The following is a 14,054-nucleotide window of genomic DNA, read 5'->3' on the forward strand; positions in this document are numbered from 1 at the left end:
GGTGTTGTTTTCTTCAGTGTATTTTTCAGTATTTTTTGGGTCTCCTTTAGCAAGTCATTGACTTGTTTTTCATGGTTTTCTCGCATCCTTCTTATTTCTCTTCCCAATTTTTCCTCTACTTCTCTAACTTGCTTTTCCAAATCCTTTTTGAGTTCTTCTATGGTCTGGGGCCAGTTCATGTTTTTCTTGGAGGCTTTGGTTGTAGGCTCTATGACTTGCTGTCTTCTTTAGGCTGTATGTTTTGGTCTTCTTTGTCACCAAAGAAAGAATCCAAAGTCTGAGACTGAATCTGGGCGCGTTTTTGCGTCCTGGCCATATTCCCAACCAACTAACTTGACCCTTGAGTTTTTCAGTGGGGTATGACTGCTTGTAGATTACAGAGTTCTATGTTCTACGTTTGGGGGGGAGGTGCCAGCTCTGTCAGAGCCGCACTCCTCCTTCCCCAAGGACCCCCAGTCCAGACTGGGCTCAGATCTTTGGCAGGCTGTGCACCCCTGCTGTGATCCGCCACTTAATTCCCCCCACCAGGTGGGCCTGGAGCCGGAAGTAACAACAGCTGTAGCTGCCCCACCTCCGCTGCCCCCGGGGCTGGAAGCAGAACCGCGAACTCCTTCCACTCCCGCAGCTTTTCCCACTAACCTTCTCCGCAGTCTTTGGTGTTTGTGGGTCGAGGGGTCTGGTAACTGCTCACGTATTCAGGGCGCTAGGGCCCCCTCCGCCCGGCTTCTGCTCTGGATCGTCCACACCGCTCAGGCTGGGCTCTGCTCCACTCCGTTCCCAGCTCCCAGCTCCCAGCTCCCAGCTCCGTGTGGAATAGAGCTCACCCAGAGACCATCCGGGCTGTCCTGGGCTGGAGCCCTGCTTCCCTCTGCTGTTCTGTGGGTTCTGCCGTTCTAGAATTGGTTCAGAGCCATTTTTATAGGTTTTTGGAGGGACTCGGGTACGGAGCTCACTCTAGTCCGTGCTTACCAGCCGCCATCTTCATAGACCAATATCTTACACCATATACCAGAATAAAGTCAAAATGGGTTCATGATTTAGGAGTAAAAGCTGATACTGTAAGTAATTTGGGAGAGCAAGGAATAGTTTACTTATCAGATTTATGGAAAAGTAAAGAATTCATGACCCAACAAGAGACAGAGAGCATTACAAAATGCAAAATGGATAATTTTAATTATGTTAAATTGAAATGTTTTTCTACAATAAAAAGCCAATGCAACAAAAATTAGGATGGAAGCAGAAAATTGGGAGAAAATCTTTGCAACTAGTATCTCTGATAAAGGCCGCATTTCTTTCTTTTTTTTTTTTGTTTTTTTTTTTGTTTTGTTTTTGTTTGTTTGTTTTTTGTTGTTGTTGTCCAAAATCTTTAATATAACAAGGAGAAAGGGAATTAGTTTTTGTAGCCTCGGCTGGCACGGCAGCCCCTGGCACGCTCGAACTTTCGGCCCTTGGATCGGACATATGGTTTGGTGTGGCTGTGGGGAGTGCCTGGTGCCTTCCCAAAATGCCTGTATATCTCTGGGCCCTTTCGGGGACCAGACAGCAGGACAGTGCCCCGGCCCTTGGGTGAGCTCATGGCCAGCTGGTCAAAGGTGAGGATCTTCCCACCAGCTTTGAGGATGCGATTGTGGTCATTGCTGGTAACACGAAGGGCACAGACCTTCAGCTTGGGAACATCCTGGATCCTGACATCATCTGTCACAGTCCCAACAACCACGGCTGTCTTATTTTCCCGGCCAGGCAGCTTCATTTTCCTGATCATGCGGGACAGGGACAAGGGGGGCCGGTTGGTCCGACTCATGAACAGCCTTTTCAGGACAACCTTGTTGAAAGTCAAGTTGGTTCTTCGGGCCAGGAACCGTTAGAGCTTCACTAGCAGCCGCAGGTAGATGTCCTGGCTCTTAGGCTCCTTGCACCGGACTTTGCGGTCCTTGTTGTGATGGATGTCGACTCCCATGCTCACGCCCTACCAAACACCGGCCCAACCAGGAAAAAAAAGCAAATCAAAACAACTCTTAGATACCACATCTCTCCTGTCAGATTGGCTAAAATAACAAAGCAGGAGTATGATAAATGCTGGAGAGGATGTGGGAAAATTAGAATATTGTTACATTGCTGGTGGAGTTGTGAGATGATCCAGCCATTTTGGAGAGCAATTTGGAACTACGCCCAAAGATCCATAGCAATGTTCATACCCTTTGACCCAGCAATACCACTTCTAGGGTTGTATCCCAAAGAAATCACACAAGAGGGGAAGGGACCCACATGTACAAAGATATTTATAGTAGCTATTTTTGTGGTAGCCAAGAATTGGAAATCAAAGGGATGCCCATCAATTGGGGAATGGCTGAACAAGCTGTGGTATATGAAGGTAATGGAATACTATTGTGCCATAAGAAATGGGGATGATACAGACTTCATAGCAACCTGGAAAAACCTGCACGACATAATGCTGAGTGAGCAGAGCAGAGCCAGGAGAACATTGTACACAACCACAGATATATGGATTCCGTGAGGACCAACCCTGACAGACTTCACTCTTCTCAGCAACACAGGGTGCAAGGAAAACTCTAAGGGACTCACAATAGAGAATGCTATCTACACCCAGAGAAAGAACTATGAAGCTTGAATGCAGATTGAGGCATACTATATGCTCGCCTTTTTTCTTCTCTTTTGTTTTTGTTTTTGGGGTTTTTTTGGTTCTGTTTCTTCTTTCTTGTGATTCATTACATTGATCATAATTCTTCTCCACAACTTGACTAGTGTATAAATTAATTCAATGCGAAGTTATACATGGTAGTTATATGTGATTCCATGCCATCTTGGGGAGGTAGGTGGGAGGCAGGGGAGAAAATCTGGAACTCAAAATTATGTAGAACCGTGTGTTGTAAACTAAAAATAAAGAAACAAAAGTATTAGCAAAAAGATTACAGCAACTTACCATGAGAATAATCCACTAAGACCAGGTAGAATTTATTCCAGGAATTCAAGGCTGGTTCAATATTAGGAAAACTATCAGCATAATTGATCGTATCAATGACCAAACCAGCAGAAATCATATGATTGTCTCAATAGATGCAGAAAAACCTTTTGGCAAAATTCAACACCTATTCCTATTAAAAAACACTAGAAAGCATAGGGATAAATGGAGTCCTACCTAAAATTATATATAGCATCAACCTAAATCGAACTACCAAAAAATTATTTTACTGAGCTGGACAAAATTATAACAAAATTCGTCTGGAAGAACAAAAAAGTCTAGAATATCAAGGGAATCAATGAAAGAAATGCTAGGGAAGGTGGCCTAGGCATACCAGATATCAAATTGTACTATAAAGAAGGAGTCCTCAAAACTACCTGGTATTGGCTAAGAAACAGAGTGGTAGATCAGCAAAATAGGTTAGGGAGACAAGATGCAGAAGTTACTGACTACAGCAGTCAGTCTTTGATAAACACAAAGAATCCATCTTCTAGGTTAAGAATTTACTATTTCACAAAAAACAGCTGGGAAATTGGAAAATCGTAGGCCAGAAACTGGGCATAGACCCATATCTTACACAATATACCAAAATAAAGTCAAAATGGGTACATGATTTAGGAATAAAGACTGATACTACAGGCAGTTTGAGAGAGCAAGGAATAGTTTACCTGTCAGGTTTATGGGAAAGGGAAGAATTCATGACCCAACAAGAAATAGAGAGCATTATAAAATGCAAAATGGATAATTTTGATTATGCCAAAATAAAAAGTTTTTGTATAAACAAAACCAATACAACAAAGATTAGGAGGGAGGCAGAAAACTGGGAGAAAATCTTTACAACCAATGTCTCTGATAAAGGAATTATATCTAAAATATACTGGGAGTTGAGCCAAATTTATAGGAATAAAAGTCATTCCCCAGTTGAGAAATGGTCAAAAGAAACGAACAAGCAGTTTTCAGAGGAAGAAATTAAAGATATCTATGGGCATATGAAAAAATGCTCTAAATCACTATTGATTAGAGAAATGCAAATCAAAAAATCTCTTAGGTACCACATATGCCCTGTCAGGTTGGACAACATGACAAAACAGGAAAATGATAAATGTTGGAAAAGATGTGGGAAAATTGGAACGCTGTTACATTGCTGGTGGAGTTGTAAACAGATCCAGCCATTGTGGAGAGCAATTTGGAACTATGCCCAATGGGCTATAAAAATGTGCATACCCTTTAACCCAGTAATAACACTCCTAGGGCTATATTTGAAAGAGATCACACAAGTGGGAAAGGGAAGTGTATATACAAAAATATTTATAGCAGCTCTTTTTTGTAGTGGCAAAGAATTGGAATTCAAGGGGTATAAGTTGTGTTATATGAATGTAATGGAATACTATTGTGCTACAAGAAATGGGGAAGATACGAACTTCATAATAACCTTGTAAGACCTACATTATCTGATGCTGAGTGAGAGGAGCAGAACCAGGATAATGGTATACACAACCACAGACATATTGATTCTGTGATAACTAACTTGGATAAACTTGACTCTCCTCAGCAATACAAGAATCAATGACAACTCCAAAGGACTCATGATGGAAAAAAGGCAGCTATATCCACAGAAAGAACTGTGGAATCTGAATGCAGATTGAGGCAAACTATTCACTCTCTTTTTTTTTTCATCTTTTTTGGGGATTTTGCTTCTTCTCTCTTATGATTCCTTCCATTGGTCATAATTCTTCTTTGCAACTTGACTATTGTGTAAACAAGTTTAATGTGAAGAAAATTTGAAACTCAAGAAAATGTAACACTAAGTGTTGTACACTAAAAATAAAAAATCTAATTTAAAAAAACCTCTAGGGTCAAGTAGTTGGCTGGGAACATGAACAGGTAGCAAAAGACAGACTATTGAATCTTTTTTTGGTGACAAAGAAAATCAAAACATACAGCTAGAAGAAGTCAACAAAGTCAAAGAGCCCACATCAAAAGCCTCCAAGAAAAACATGAACTAGTCTCAGGCCATGGAAGAGCTCAAAAAGGCTTTGGAAAGGCAAGTAAGAGAAGTAAAAGAAAAAATTGGGAAGAGAAATGAGAGAGGTGCAAGACAATAATGAAAACAAGTCAAAAATTACTGAAGAAAATAAAACCTTAAATAATAGACAAATGGCAAAAGAGCTCCAAAAAGTCAATGAGGAGAAGAATGCCTTAAAAGGCAGAATTAATCAAATGGAAAAGGAGGTTCAAAAGACCACTGAAGAAAATACTACCTCAAAAATTAGAATGGAGCAAGTGGAAGCTAGTGACTTTATAAGAAATCAAGAAATTATAAAACAGAACCAAAAGAATGAAAAAAATGGAAGACAATGTGAAATATCTCATTGGAAACACCACTGACCTGGAAAATAGATCCAGGAGAGATAACTAAAAATTATTGGTCTACCTGAAAGCCGTGATCAAAAAAAGAGCCTAGACATCATTTTCCAAGAAATTATCAAGAAAAAAAGGCCCTGATATTCTAGAACCAGAGGGTAAAATTGAAATTGAAAGAATCCACCTATTACCTCTTGAAAAAGATCAAAAAAAAAAAAAAAACTCCTAGGAATATTGTCGCCAAATTCCAGAGTTCCCAGATCAAGGAGAAAATTTTGCAAGCAGCCAGAAAGAAACAATTTGAGTATTGTGGAATCACAACCAGGATAACATATGATCTAGCAGCTTCTACATTAAGGGATTGCAGGGCTTGGAATATGATATCCCAGAGGTCAATGGAGCTAGGATTAAAACCAAGAATCACCAATCCCAGCAAAATGAGTATAACACTCCAGGACAAAATATGGATTTTCAATAAAATAGAGTACTTTCAAGCATTCGTGAAAAGGAAAAGACCAGAGCTGAAGAGAAAAATTGACTTTCCAATGCAACAATCAAGAGAAGCATGAAAAGGTAAACAGGAAAGAGAAATCATAAGGGACTTACTAAAGTTGAACTGTTTTATTTACATTCCTAAATGGAAAGATGATGTGTGTAATTTCATGAGACCTTTATCAGTATTAAGGTTGAATGGAGTATGATATACGTGTGTGTGTGTGTGTGTGTGTGTGTGTGTGTGTGTATACATGCATATATGTATATATAGAGAGGGGTCACAGGATGAGTTGAATATGAAGGGATATATCTAAATAAATAAATACAATTAAGGGGTGAGAGAGAAATATATTGGGAGAGGGAGAAAGGGAGAGATAGAATGGAGTAAATTATCTCACATAAAAGTGGCAAGGAAAAGCAGTTCTAGTGGAAGGGAAGAGGGGGCAGGTGAAAGGAAAGGAATGAATCTTGTTCTCATCAGACCTGACTTAAGGAAGGAATAACACACACACCTAATTGGGTATCTTATCATACTGGAAAGTAGAGGGGAAAGGGATAAGAAAGAAGGGATGATAGAAGGGAGGGCAGAGTGGGGGATAAGGTAAACAAAAGCAAACACTTTTGAAAAGGGCCAGGGTCAAGGGGATAAAATTGAATAAAGGGGGACTGGAGGGAAATATAGTTAGTCTTTCACAAAGTGACTGTTATGGGAGTGTTTTGCATAATGATACATGTGTGGCCTATGTTGAATTGCTTGCCTTCTCAAGGAGGGTGGGTGGGGAGGGAAGAAGGTAGAAAATTTGGAACTCAAAGTACTGAGAACAAATGCTCAAAAAAAGTTGTTTTTACATGCAAATGGGAAATAAGATACACAAGCAATGGAGTATAGAAATCTATCTTGCCCTTCAAAAAAGTAAGGGGAGAGGGGATAGGGGTGTGTGGGGTGACGGAAGGGAGGGCAGACTGGGAAAAGGGGCAAACAGAATATATGCCATCTTGAGGTGGGGGAGGGTAGAAATGGGGAGTAATTTTGTAATTCAGATTCTTGTGGAAATCAATGTTGAAAACTAAATTATTAACTAAAAATTATTAAATAAAGAAATATAGAAGAAAAATAAAACCTATCTATTGTCAATATGAAAAAATATTCTAAATCCCTATTTTTTAAATGTATTGTTGTATATATATAATATTTTCATCTATTTAAAATATATAACACATACTCCATATATCATTTCTTTCTCCGGAGGTGGATAGCATCTTCCTTCACAGGTCCTTTGCATCTTATTTCAATATTCACATTGCTCATAATATTTTAGTCCTTCACAGTTACTCTTCAAACAAAATTGTTATGATACTGCTTGGTCAAAGGCCATACAGAGTTTTGTAACTCTATGGGCATAATTCTGGCTTGCTCTCTTAAATGGTTGGATCAATTCACAGCTCCACCAACAATGTAGTAATGTCCCAATTTTTTTTCATATCCTTTATAACATTTACCATTTCTTCCATCTATCATTTTAGCCAATCTGATGTGAGTGATATGGTATCTCAAAGCTGGTTTAATTTGCATTTCTTTATTCAATAATGATTTGGAGAATTTTTTCATATAACTACATATATATGTATATATACATACACACAGAGAGAAAGCTTTGATTTCTTCTGCCAAAAACTACTAGTTCATGTCCTTTGATCATTTGTACATTTGGGAATGACTTGTCTTCTTAAAAATTTGACAAAGTTCTCTATATATTTGATATATGAGGTTTTTATCCAAGAAAATATCTGTATTTTCCCCCAATATTCTGCTTTCTAATCTTGGCCACCTTTGTTTTATTTGTATAAACACTCTTTTAATTTAATTTTTAAAATATCCCTTTTGTATCTCACAATTCTCTCTATCTATTGTTTATCCATAAAGTGTTCTCCTTTTCGTATATCTTATAGGCAATATGTTCTATGTTCTTCTAACTTACTTATGATACCTCCCATTATGTCTACGTCATGTATCTATTTTGACCTTATCTTTGTAAATGGGCTAAGATACTGGTTTATACCTAGTTTCTGCCAAACTGTTTTCTAGTTTTCCCAACATTTCTTTTTTTTTAACCAAGCAGTAAATTCTTATCCTGAAAGCTTAAATCTTTACACTTATCAAATTTACCATAATCATGTATTATATATGTGTTATATATCTACTATATTCCACTGAACCACCATTCTATTTCTCAGCCAATACCAGATAGTTTTGATAATTACTAACATAATATAGAAAATGATCTGGTACTGCTAGACCTCCTTCTTTTATATATTGTTTTCATTAATTCCTTTAATGTTCTTAACCTTTTGTTCTTCCAAATGAATATTTTTAGCTAAACAAAATATTTTTTGGTAATTTAATTGAATTGGCACTGAATAAGTAGATGAGTTTAGGTAGAATTGTCACTTTTATTATATTGGTTTAGTCCACCCATCACCAATGAATATTTCTCCAATAATTAAAATCTGCCTTCATTTGAATAAAAAAGTGTTTAATAATTATGTTCATAGAGTTCCTGAGTTTGTCTCAGGACATATATTCCCAGGCATTTATGTTGTCTATAGTTATTTTAAATGAAATATCTCTTACTATCTCTTCTTGCAGTACTTCATTGGTAAGATATATTGATCGATGGTTCATGTGGGTTTATTTTGTATCTTGCTATTACATTAAAAATAACTGTTTCAATTAATTTTTTTTGTTTTATTACTTTATTATTAATTCTGATTCATTCATTTTCTTTTTCTTCTTTTATTATTATTGTTAGAATCTGTATTGTAATACTGAATAATATGGTTGATAATGGGCATCCTTATTTCATTCCTAATCTTATTGGGAAGGCTTCTAGCTTACCTTAGTTATTATCTATAAATTGCTGATGAATTTAGGTAATTACTTATTATCCTTTTAAGGTTAAATCCATTTATGCCTATGCTTTCAAGTGTTTTTTTAATAGGAATGAGTGTTATATATTTTCAATCTTCATTAGCGAAATTGGTATATAACATTCTTTCACTGTTTTTTATATGGTATCAGTACCATTTTTGTTTCATAAAAGGAGTTTGGTAAGACTCCTTCCTTTCCTATAAATACTGGAATTAGTTGATGTTTAAATGTTTGGTAGAATTCACTTTTTAACCCATCTAGTCCTGATGTTTTTTTTCTTAGGAAGCTTATTTATGGCATGTTCAATTTCTTTTTTCTACAATAGATTTAATTAGTTAGTCTATTTCTTCTTCTGTTAATTTGGGCAGTTTGTATTTTTGTAAATGTTCTTCCATTTAATCCAAATTATTAAATATATTGGCATATAATTGGGGAAAGTACCTACTAATATTTGGTTTAATTTCATCTTCATTAGTGTTATATTCAGCCTTTTCATTTTTGATAGTAGATAGTTGATTTTCTTCTATTTTAAAATTATATTAATGAATGGTTTATCTATTCCATTGTTTCATTTCATAAAACCAACTAGTATTTTTATTTATTAATACAATCATTTTCTTATATTCAATTTTATTAATCTCAACTTTAATTTTTAGGATTTCTAATTTGTTGATTAGTTGGGGATTTTTAATTTATTCTTTCTTTACTTTTTTTTAGCTTCCTTCCCCATTCATTGATCCATGTTTTCTGTTTTTTATTGATGTAAGTACTTAGAGGTATGAAATTTTCTCTTATTACTGCTTTTACTGCATCCCATTAGTTTTTGTATGTTATCTCATTTTCATCATTCTCTTTAATAAAATTATTTATTTTTTTATGACTTGCTCTTTGACTCACACCTTAAATTAGGTTAATTAATCTCTGACTAATTTTAGCCTGTGTTCTTATGGCCCTTTATTAGTATTTGAAAAGGATGCACTAATTTTTTTTGAATTTAACTATGCCCTGATGTGTGGTCAATTTTTGAAAAGGTGCCGTATACCGGTGAGAAAAAAGTATATTCGTTTTTGTTCCCATTCAGATCTTTCCAGATATCTGTCGTGTCTTGCTTATCCAAGAATCTGTTCATCCCTTTGATTTCTTTACTATTTAATTTTTTGTTAGATTTTTCTAGTTCTCAGAGGGGAGCTTGAAGTCTCCCACTATAATAGCTTTGCTATTTATATCTACCTATCATTTACCTTTTTCTTTCCTATAGCTTTGGATGCATATATTCTTCGTACTGATATTACATCATTGTCTATGGTATCTTTTAACATAATGTAGTTTCCCTGTATCACAATTGAAATTTAACAAAAGGATAACTGAGACAAATGTCTGAGAAAGATAGCATTTATTAGCAGGGTCATGCTGCCTGTCAATAAACGAGTCGATGTATTGCATCCATTTATGCCAAAGACCCCAAGCAAAAGGACAGCTTTTCTTTTATAAATTTTGGGAAGTATAGAACAAAGAACAGAAAGAAGATTGGTGACATCATATGGTGGAGGGCAATATGATTGGTTACAAAGCTTAAGCATAGGTAATAACGTGATTAGCTGGACATTTGGCAATACAGGCTTGCAAAAAACAATTCCTCTTTTTTTATATGACTATGCGCTCATTATTTGAATGCAGGTACAAGACAGTGGCCCAGATTTTTGGACAGCAAATCAGACATCCTTGAAGGATGATTTGGTGTTGTAAAGATATCAGGCCAAATCCCTTGCATTCATACATATTTCCAAAGTTAGTTAAATTCCTTGAGGCAAGAATAGACCAGTGAGTAGCAAGAGAGTCGTATTTGTAAAACTAAACCATTATAGACCAGCTGAATTCTGAATTCAGGGACAAAGATCCATGACTTAAGCAGTTACAGGAAAAAAATCAATTGCACAAAATATTCAATTAATTGTAGATAAGATTGATAAGAAAATGATACAGAATCAATCTCACTTGTTTATGTCTTTTAATTAAATCTATTTTAGCTTTAATTGTGTCTGAGATCATGATTGCTATCCCTGCTATATATATCAACTGAAGAATAATAAATTCTACTCCAGGCCTTTTTTTTACTCTTATGTGCATCTTTTATTTTAAATGTGTTTCTTGTAAACAACATATCATTGGGTTCTTGTTTTACATCCATTCTGCTAGCCATTTGTGTTTTTTGGGGGGGTGAATTCATCATATTCACATTCGAAGCTATAATTATTAGTTGTTTATTTCTCTGAATCTTATTTGCCCTTGCCACTTATCCTTCTATCTCTCTTTTTCCCCTATTTCCACTGTATCTCTAGTCACTGTATCCTTCTAAGAGTCTTTCCTTTATCCCATCCCCTTGCCCTCCTGTTTGCCTGTAAGTTAAGAAGACATCTATACTCTACTAGGAGTGTATGTTATTCCATCTTTAAACCATTTCCAATGAGAATAATGTTCCTACAGTATCCACCCTCCTCCTTCTTTCCCTCCATGGCAACAGTTCTTTTACTTATGCCCTTTTTGTATGAGAGTATTTGTTCCATTTTACTTTGTCTTACTCAATTTTAGTTTTTAGGATTATTCTATCACAATCAACTCAACCCCACTTTCTATCTATGACTCTTTTGAACGACCCTATTAATAATAATATTCCTAAGAGTTACAAATGTCATTTTACCATGTAAGAAGTTAAAAAATTTAACCTTATCAGGTCCCTTATATTTAGCCTTTTATATTGCTCTTCTTATGTTTCTCCTGATTCTAAGTTACTTTTCCATTAAGTTCTGGCTTTTTCTTCAGGAATACCTCAAAGCCCTTTAATTCTTTACAATCCATTTATTCCCTTGCAGGATTACACTCAATATTGCAAAGCCAATTCCTTTGCTCTTTGGAATATCATATCCTCTTCCTTTCAATCTTTTAATGTAGAAGCTGATAAATCTTGTGTTATACTGACTATAGCTGCACAATATCTTTTTTTCTCTCTAGTTGCTTGTAATATTTTCTCCTTCACCTAAAAACTTTGAAACTTAGCTGTAATGTTCCTGTGGATTTTCATTTGAGTATCTCTTTTAAGCAGTAATCAGTGTTTGGTTTTTTTTTTCACTTTCGATTTTACTCTCCACTTCTAGAAATTCAAAGAAAATTTCCTTAAGTTTCTTTAAGTATACTGTCTAGATTCTTTTAATGATCACAACTTTGTGGTAGTAAAACAATTCTTATCTTACTTCTCCTCAATCTTTTTATTTCAAAATCAATTGTTTTTCTAGTGAGATACTTCATTTTGTTTTATTATTTCTTAATTTCTTTTGAAGTCATTAGCTTCCCTTTGCCTAATTTTAATTTTTAAAGATTTATTTTTCTTTGTAATCGTTGGATCTCTTTTCTGAATTGGTTGATTTTTTCACAATTTTCTTGATTTTATAGCCTTACTCATTTCCTTTCTCAATTGTAACAACAATGTTGCTAGCAGCTGTTGTGGGGGTGAAATACCAACAACAAGAGCGCACAGGAGGGCTGCTATCACAGGTTCTTTGATCTGCTTTTCTAAGGAAAGCAACTTTAAAGGATTAACAATCTCAGTTTAATTAAACATACATATATCATTCACCTAGTTCAGAGGAAAAAGTCAGCACCCTGAACTTCAGAGCAAATACAAACAGAAACTACAAACAGATCAACAGGCAGACTTTGTCTGATGAAGACATCACGTACATAGTTACCAAAAAGAGAAGTACCAACATCTCGGTTTTCAAAGCTGGGAGGCTCTTAACAATGGCTACCCACAGTCTCATTTGGTCAAATGATACAACACTCTTCCAGTGAGTGAGAGCCCCAAAATGTCAACCTCAGATCTTATATCCCATTCTCAGGGTCAGAGGGCATCGCAACCATATGACTCAAACCCATGTGAACTAGCCTTTCTTGTTTCTTAAGTAGGTCTTGAGTCAATCAAAAAAACCAATAACAACAAAAAGTCCATTTTCTTACCATTACATTTGAAAGGCAAGACTCATCAAAAGTACTTGATGACTTTAGTATTCTAAAAGAGAAAACAAAAAAGACCATCTGAATCACCATAACATCAATTTTTCCTGAACCTCCCTTTTTGAGTTTTAAAGTCCTTTTTAATCTCTTCTAAGAACTCTTTTTGGAGCTGGTGACCATTTTACATTTTTTTAAAGCTTTTCAAGTAGCTGTTTTGACTTCATTGTCTTCTTCTTGTTTTGAACCCTGATCTTCTCCCTCACCAGAGTGGCCATCCATAGTCAGATTCTTTCTCCATTTTTTTTTGTTCATTTTAATGGTCTAATTCTTCATTGTTAAATTTATGTTAAAGTTGGACTCTGTTCCCACAGTGTGGAAGATAATGTTTCAGACTTCATATTTTTTGTGCTGTTGTTTCCAGAGCTCTATCTGAGGGTCTTTGATCTTTTGGTTCTTACAACATTCTATGATTCGATGCCAGGTGTGGTCATTGCTCCTCTGCCTTAAGCCTTAATCTATGAATAATCTCAGGTAGTCCTCTCCACCCCTGAGCCACAACCAGAACTCCCAGCACCACTGTCACTGCAGAGGTTCCTGCTCCCTGCAGTTCCTCTGGCAGCCACAAGGATCAGATTACCCCTCTGACCCAGAACCAAAATTAGAGACTTTACTTTCCTCACAGTGACCACAAGCAGCAGTCACCCTGCTCCTCTGAAACCATGCTCAGTGGCATGTGCTCACTCTTCCTCATCCATAGCCATAGCCTGAGCTGCTGTCTGGTCAATATTGCTCCCAGTGTGAGCAGAGGGCCCTGCAATCTTCCCCTAATCAGCCTGTGACTCCCACACTGTCCCATCTATGGGAGTTTATTTTCTGAAGCTAAGGCTGTTGTCAACACAACTGCCCCCCAAGGCTTGCTGTTTGTTTATTCTGTGGCATCTGCACTTGGCTCTGGCCAGAACCCATCCCCCATAACCCCACTCTTTCCCCAAGTCAGATCTTTCTTAAGGTCCTCCTAAGTTGTCTTAGGCTGGATGACTACTCTACCTTTACTTTTAATTACTTTGTTGTGCCAAAAAAAACAAGTGAGACCCGGATATAAATTTAGATGTGGATTTATTGAAGCATGCAACTGCTCAGAGTAATTACTCAAATCGAACAGCCCTGAGTAAAGGAAGAGAAAGAATATTTAAAGGGAAAGAACACAATTAGATTTCCATGGAGATGGTGACACAAACAGTGGGACAAGCTGAGGCAGGATCATTTCTATGGAGATGG

General features: G+C 36.4%; 1 pseudogene; it reads right to left on the reverse strand.

The window, feature by feature from the left end:
* Window positions 1–1,390: 1,390 nt before the first annotated feature.
* LOC118843786 lies at window positions 1,391–1,957 on the reverse strand (annotated as a pseudogene).
* Between the last annotated feature and the right edge of the window lie 12,097 nt (window positions 1,958–14,054).

The sequence above is a fragment of the Trichosurus vulpecula genome, chromosome 3 (assembly GCF_011100635.1).
Source record: "Trichosurus vulpecula isolate mTriVul1 chromosome 3, mTriVul1.pri, whole genome shotgun sequence".
Lineage (NCBI taxonomy): Eukaryota > Metazoa > Chordata > Mammalia > Diprotodontia > Phalangeridae > Trichosurus > Trichosurus vulpecula.